Below are 8,661 nucleotides of genomic sequence, written 5' to 3'. Positions count from 1 at the left end.
GAATTAAGAAGGTAGTACGAGAAATAGTAAATTTGTTACAAAAGTTATGTCCAATTTTATTCGACGCCCTTCATATTTATTGCAAGGAAAGAATCATATATAATTAAATTTACATTTAAGAATTATTTATTTTAGTTTCAATAATTGATGCAAATAATCTATTATAATGCATAATTTAGATTGGTCCCACTCATTAATTGGAAGCTGAAAGTTAATTGAGTAATGCTTACTCACCAACGACTTCTCGGCTATTTGCTAAGTGCCATTTCACCTACTAATTGATAGATTTGCGTAGATGATGTCAGCTTTAACAAATAGGGAAGGGTAATATAAGTACGATTTTGCGCTCGTAACTTAGCTTCCTAAGTTCAACGGATTGGACTTTCAATTTAGCTACTAGAAGATAACTTTACATTGATAGAATTTGCCCTTCATTTTGTTCTACCTTGTCCTTAATTAGTTGTTTGTAATTGTACAGTTAAGTACACACAATACTTGTTATTATATCGAAAGCATTTTAAATTCTTTTTTCTAGATTAAAAGTACATATTTTAATGTCCTAGAATCCAAACATATTTATTACGAGTCAAAATATACTCATTTTAATTAGTACGAAAAGTTTAATGTTATTAAAGTGTAGATCGGAGAATTCACTCCAACAAACTAATAAACCAATTACTAGAAAGCTTGGGATTAAAAAGGTAGTAATTTTGAATGATGTTTCAAATTTTAGAATGTATGAAAACTTACCCCAAAGTTAATTATTTGTAGATTAATATAAAGACATTTTTTTTTTTTAATTCTAGATTGTATTAAGAATAAAATTAAACGATAAAAAAATTGGCGATAAATGATGTTTTAAATGAATATTTCTAGTGGTGAAAAAATAATGAAACTTTGATTGATCATTATTTTTCAAACCAAATTCAAATATATTAACGAAAACGAAAGTTAACAACGAGTCCTAAAAATGAAAACATTGAAATGAAAAATTCAATCTTCAAAAACAAATTGTAACACTTTTAAATGTTGGAGACTAAGTTAAAATACTAGAACATTTCTAACAATTCGATTACTGTTATTTATAATATGTTATTATTGTAATTTCAATAAAATGTTACTAATTATTTTATCAGTTTTGTTTTAATAATCTAAATTTAATAAACTAACATCTTAAGCTGATCGGTGAATATTGAATTGTATGTAAAGACATATATGGATTAATGTTCGAGATACAGCTTAAAGGGTTTATAGTATAAGATAAAATTACGTGACTATGGGTATGATCCACTTTGTATTTGATACAAATGCAATGATCCAATGCATTCGTGTAGGTGACATGAGATTGTGGGTATCTTATGAAATGAGTTTGCATAATATTGGACCATTGTAATCACTAAATGTAGCTCCATTGACTATTTAGATTTCTATTTCATTACAACAATCCATGTAACTTAGTTTTAATCCTTAGTGTATTACGAACTCTTGTTTGCGATTGATTTATTTTGATTTATATGGGTAAGAGTGACCAAATTGCCGACCCAATAACCCTATCAAGGATAAGACTATGTGAGTTGTTGCAAGCACTTGTAAGATGCATAGACAATAAAGATCGGGATCACATGGAAGATGCTATGGATGCTTTTGTCCTATAACATTGAAGAGGTTCAGATGTATGGACCAAAATTCTAGTCACATATTTTCTCTTATATGTAACAACAATGTAAATAATTTAAATATTAATTTAATACAAATTACATTAATTTAATATTAATTAGATTCATATTAAAGCTGAATATTAAAATTTAATGCGTATATGATACACATTAAAACCATAGTTCGTGAGAGGAAGTTATATATGAATATGATTTAAATATAGATCAAATTAAATATAGAAAAATTATTAAAAATAAAATATTTGACAAAATATTTACACTTCATTTAAAAATCAAATATAATGAATTTTGTTTTTTTAGTGGTTTTGTTATATGGAGTCTAAATAGTTTGTCAAATTATTTTTCTATTTTTAAAATAATCCCTTAAATATAAGATATTTAATTTAATAATTAATTAATTTGAAAATTAATTAGTAGTTTAATTTAATGCTATTTAATTAATTTTGATTTAATTTAATTAAAATTATATATTATGATAGAGATTTTTATTTAAATATGATTTAAATAAAATATTAATTAATTACATGGTTTAATTAATTAATTATTTTAATATTAATTTAATTAATAACTCTCTTTTGTGGGAGTTATTTAAGAAACATGGGACTTCCCACATATCCTGATCTCTTTTTTCCGCTTCTTGGCCTTAAAGAGAAGAGAAGTTAGTATCACCATGGGAAGAACTCCATGTGTAATCTCTTTGAAAAATAAAAAAGAAAATTCTATCTCAATTGATTCCTGAGATCCAATAGGTCTTTGCAAACCAAAGCCTCTCTTACCCAAGGAATAGGAAAGATTTTGAGTGGTAGTGATTCCAAATTTGGTATTTGTAGAAACAAAAACGACAATGAACACAAGTTATATTCTTCTCTCTATATATTTTTTTTAATTAAAATCATGATTGGCCATGATTTATTTTACAGTAATATGTTTCTATATGTATAATTACCAATATATTAGTCTTTTTAAAATCCCAAATTAATTTGAAAAAATGTTTAAAAAATTCCCCGTGTAATAGCTCTATCCCTTCAAGATCTACATTTCATCGTCGTTTTTCATCATTTATCTCTCTCTCCCTCCAAATTTTCAATGACTTCACTCATTAGCCTTCGTTGTTCATCCTAGTTGATACCCCAACTCTAATAACAATTAGGGGTATAAACGGGTTGGATCGAGAGACATTCTCAACCTAACACATATATTTTCGGGTTGGTTGGATTGCCAACTCGAATAACCCAAATTATGTTTCCAACCTAACCCAGAAAATATAGGTTGAGTTGGGTTAGGTTGTCGGGTTGTATTATTATTATTATTTTGTTTCTAAATTTTAATGTTTGTAAATGGGAAATCATCAAACATAAATAATATATATATATATATATATATATATATATATATATATATATATATATATATATATATATAAATTCAGGTTGGGTTGGGTTGACCCGATTTTTCAACTCGAGACCCAACCCAACAAAAAAAAAATCAAAATTTTCAACCCGACCCATATTTTAAACTAACCCAACTCAACCCATATAATATGGGTTAGGTAGTTCGGGTTGGCGGTTGGCGGGTTACTCAGGTTATTTTTACACCCCTAATAACAATCATAGTTTTGAACGATAATCACTTCACTTAGATGACATGCCCGCTTTAATGACAACAAACATGAGTGACACGATATTTACTCGCATCTTTCAACGACGTGACGTCTTAACACGTTCTCATTAAAAAGAAAAAATCAGATGAACATGTATTCTCTCCTTCATACTCCTTACCCTAAGTGATAATACCTTTTATTATCTATTAATATTTTTCATAGGATCCTTTAGTTTGTTGTTGTGAATGTATCTCGAAAAAGAAATTATTATTAATAATAATAACAATAATAATAAGATCAAATTATCATCTTGGTTTATATACTTTGAAGTTTGTTCAATTTTAATATGTATGCTTTCATTTGTCCAATTAAAGTTCTCATACTTTCGATAAATTTTAAATTTAGCCTCTCAAAGTTTATTTGAATTTTGTTAAATAATAATAGTAATAACAACAACAACAATCATTTTCATACAAATAAACATAATATATAAAGAGACATTTGCAAGTATAGTAAAATAAACTAAAATATTTACAAAATAAAATAAAAATTTTGGATTCTATCATTGATAGACACTGATAAACTTCTATTATTGTCTATCAACGTCACTGATAGAAACATACCATTGTCTATCAATGTCTATTATCAATAAAATCTGAATTTTTTCTGTATTTTATTATTTTGTCAAATATGCTATTTCGACAATTCTCCATATATAAATATATTTTCAAAATATATTATAAAAATGCTAATACATTACAAAACAAAATCATAAGAAGTCAACGACCAACTATAGAAGGTACCTAGACTAAAACTAGACAACTAAAGATATACGAACTAAAACTAAACAAATTATAGATAAAAATTATATTTTGATGGAAAAAACGAGACATGCGCAGCGGAAGTACAGATCGAAAACTACTCTAGATACATCTAAACTAATTTAGAAGTTAACATGCTTAATAACTACCATAATTAAGAGAAAAACATACCTTTCAAGCCTCCCGATTCCATGAACACGAATCGGGACCACTACAAATGTTGACTCGCGCTTTTTCGAACTTAGAACCAAGTCGTAGGACCCGTTAAGTGAAGGAAAATATGAGAGAAGTAGATGAAATTAGGTGGAAGAAACCAACAATTGGTTGAGTGAGAGATGTATGAAAAAAATGAATAATTTCTCAAAAATTCTCTAAAACGTCTCAAAATAATTTTCAAAACCTATTTTTATAAAACATTAAAGGCAAAAATGCATGAAAATATTTCACCAAAAAGCAACACCTCATCCTCCACTAAAGTTTAATGGGCTATGTGTTTACATCTTATGTAAACTATTGTCCTACTAAGTGTTAGTGGGAGTATCCAACAGAATGTTTGATTTTCCCACTAACATTAGTTCAAGGATAATATAGTCATTTAACCAATTAAGTTAAAGTCAAACTTTAATTTTTTCAAGTAAAAAATCGACATTTTGACTTTTTACCATTTTGTCTGTCTTGACTAATTCTAAACTCCATAGCATGAATCCACATTCATTTTTCAAAATTCAAATCACATTTAAATATAAAATTAGCCAAGGTTTGACTTTTCAATTGTTGACTTTTTACAACTTTGATCATTTTCATCAATTTCGAGTTTTCGAATATGAATTCATATTCATATTTTTAATATTCAAATCATATTCAAACATAAAGCTCTATAATTGGTGACTATATCACATACATTCTCGATTTCTCTCTCTTTACCTAATTCGAACAATTCGAATTATTCCAACATATTATCTTAAGTTAATTTGAGTTAGCAGAGGAACCTAATGGACCTATAGGTCATGGGTTTCAATGATCCGAGATGAACTGGTTAAACCCTTTTAAACCAAGCTAATCAACATTTATTAACTAACGGGTCATTCTAATAAAGGCTCGTAGTTGCACTCTCCTCACTATAGATATATTTGTGTTTATTTGATATAACCATAATCAATAAGTTAATCCTTCACAGGTTGTTCGTAACCTCGAATGGATTAAAATACTATTTTATCCCCAAAACTACATCTTGTTCCTTAAGTCCCATTGATCAACTATTGAACAATTGGTTTAAGGTCCAACCTATAAACCAAATTCCTCTTGGGCCAATGACAGGGTGAGATCCCTTGTTTAAGACTTGGATTCAGTCCTTGAGGGAGCAACCTATCTACTAACCCTAAAGCAGGTAGGAGTGAATTCTGTCTTGCACCCAATGTCCCTAGCCATACACTCAGTCTTACTTTTGAAATAAGAGGCTTATTGGGCCAGCGCCATTGAGTTGCTCTCACTTATGCAAATCTAAGGATAATACCCTTTGAACAGAAGTTCATAGTTAGTTTAGGATTAAGATTAAGTTACATAGGTCATCATAATTGAAATAGTTAGTTTATATAGTAACAGTGTTATATCTCAAAAGTGACTATTTCATGGTTCCAATTTTATGTAAACTCTTTACATATGATGCCCCCACTCTCATGTCTTTACATGAATGATTCAAGATCACATCGTTTGTACTAACTACAAAGCGGGTCGCATCCATTGTGTTATTAGAATAAGGCACCCAACCTTATTCATATACTATCAACTGTTTGGGCTATATACTCGAATTTGATCCACGTTTATGTCTCTACATAAAGTTCAAGTCTACACTAGATAGCCTCGGGACCTTAGTTTATTGGATTCAAAATTATAGTATGATATTTTTCACTAATAAGTCTTCAATAACCACTTTATTGAGTAGAATATAGTTTTAACTACATATTACGAGTTTTATGACATAAATTCCAATATACATAACCTAATTATTATAAATAAACAAGAATAACAAAGATAGCTGTAAAGACCCACTAAATATTAATTTGAAAACAAGGTTGTATTTCATATTTTAAGATACGTGTTTGATAAAAGACCTTAGAAATTGGTTTCTAATTAAACAATTGTAAACATAGTTGAAGTTACCCATTAAACAACATGGAAAATTATAGCAAATGGTACAAGTCAGGAAATAAACTAAAAATATAACACAAGGATAAACTATTTGCAAAAACAACAAATGTTGTCCAGTAAATAGTATTCTTTTTAATGTCAAATATGTCATTCATTGGGTATCGTCATTGATAGAAGTTACACCGATAGTTGTTGTGATCAATGATAGCAACTGATAACACATTTCTTAAATTGAAAGCATAACATTTATTAGTAATAACAATTTATAGCAGTTATTAGTTATTTTCATTGATAATAGATATCAATAATAGCTTTTAATTTGAGAAAACGGGAAAGAACACTCACAATAGTGGCAAATAAAAAGTTATCACTAATAGTAGTTACAATGATAACAAATAATTGTAGCTATTAGTAATGACTTTCAATTAGGGGTAAGCATGATAGACCGAAAAATTGAGCTAACTACAAAACTGAAGTCAGTCGATCGGAGAATGAGAGGGTCAGTCGTTGGTTTGAGAAAGTTCCAAATCGAGAAATTTCAAAAAAATATATTTTAATATTAACCGATCGACATTTACTCATTGATGGTCGAGGTTGATTTGAACATTTATTAGATCGACCATAGTCGATTTGGTTGTGATTTAGTCAAAAAAATAACTCCAACCGAACGGTGATTACCCCTACTTTCAAAGAGAAAGAATCCAGAAGAAGTGTGAGAAACATTATTTAAATCAAAAATTGTTGATAGTAGCTATCGACGATAGTTTTTAATTTGAGAAAGTTAAAAGAAGAAATGCCCAAAATAGTGAATGCATGTGGGTTTTTCTTTAGCTTTTTACTAATATTTGTGTTGGATATGAAATCATTTTATGATTGTGCTATACATTTTATTATTTTTTATATGTATGTGATTAAAATATTAATTGATAACAAATCTTTACTAATTATTTGTGGACATGTTTTATGTTAAAAAAAAAAAAAAAGTTGTGTATTGTTTGTTTTGTACATTATAATTTGTAGGATAAATTTTTTTTTGATAGATATAGTTTGAAATATGTTAAAATTGAGATATTATGATTTATAATTAGAATTTGGATAAAGAAAAGTTAATTGTAAAGTTCTTTATAGTAAAAACTATTTAAGAGAACCTAACAAACAACAATGGACTAGACGTGAAATTAACTTTTATGTTATAGATGAAAATATTTTTATATTTATTCAATATAATTCAATATTTTAGATATAAAAATTCAAATGATAGATAAGAAAATATCTTAAAAGAAAAGTTGTAATAAAAACAATTTTTATAATGGGAAATCGAGTTTTATGTGAATTGAATAATAGAGATATAAGAGAATCCAGATTGGGAAGCAAATAGGCACTAAACTGCCTTTTTACTTCAAAATGCAATTGGGGCGACAAGAAAAATAACAAAATCTAAGGTTTACTTTGGATAAATGACAAATTTATTTTTAAATTGTCAAAATAGCAAAACAGCTAATTTCCATATAATAAATGGGATAACTATGCCTTAAATGCCCCTACCTACTTTACAATATAGACTCCTAAATACAATAGTAAGAAAAACCACAAATACCCTGTAATTAATACACACTATGCACTCCCTTCAATTTTCTAGTTTTTTCTCCCAAAAAATAAACCATCTTCTGTAAAGCTTTCCGGCGCATTTCCACCGTCGCTTTTCCACGGTAGCTTTCTCTTCCATTTTTCCACCGTCGCTTTTCCACCGTTTACACGCCCTTCCTTTTTTAATCGGTTTGCACCACCCAAAGTATCGGTGAGTTGTTTCGTTTCACGCTTTTGTTCCTTCTTCAACCTTTAGATTTTCCTCTGTTTTTTGCATGTATCGGTAAAAAATACCGAGTTCTCAAAATTTTCTTCAAATTTTCTCCGTTCTAACATTCTTCAAATTTTCAAATGGCTTTCCACCCGCACCGTCGCTTTCCACCTTCTTCTTTTAGTACAAATTTTCGTTTCCCTTAATTCCGGTTGATTGTCTTCCGGTGAATCTTCTATTTTTGTTTCCTTAATTACGGTTGGTTGGCAAAATTAAAGATAGATCATATTTTATTTGGCATTTTAGGGATGGTTGGGATTTGATTCTAAATTTAAGTATTTCCATTATATTTGCATAATTAAATTATATTTTATTTGGCATGAGGGTTGGGATTTGATTCTAAACTTAATATTTCCATTATATTTGTCATAATTTTAGGGAATGATTGGAATTTGAATTTGAATTTTACTTGACATTTGAAATTTGAATCTTTTAAATGATTTTTCGTTACTTTTTTAATATTTTTGTTAATAGTTAATTATTGCATCATCTTTATCATTATTTTAAGAAGTATTCATTGCATTAAAATTATAGGACGTTAATAGCTAAAGTTTGAAT

This window comes from Cucumis melo, chromosome 11 (assembly GCF_025177605.1).
Source record: "Cucumis melo cultivar AY chromosome 11, USDA_Cmelo_AY_1.0, whole genome shotgun sequence".
Classification (NCBI taxonomy): domain Eukaryota; kingdom Viridiplantae; phylum Streptophyta; class Magnoliopsida; order Cucurbitales; family Cucurbitaceae; genus Cucumis; species Cucumis melo.
The sequence above is the reverse complement of the archived record's forward strand: the minus strand, read 5'-3'. Positions refer to the sequence as shown.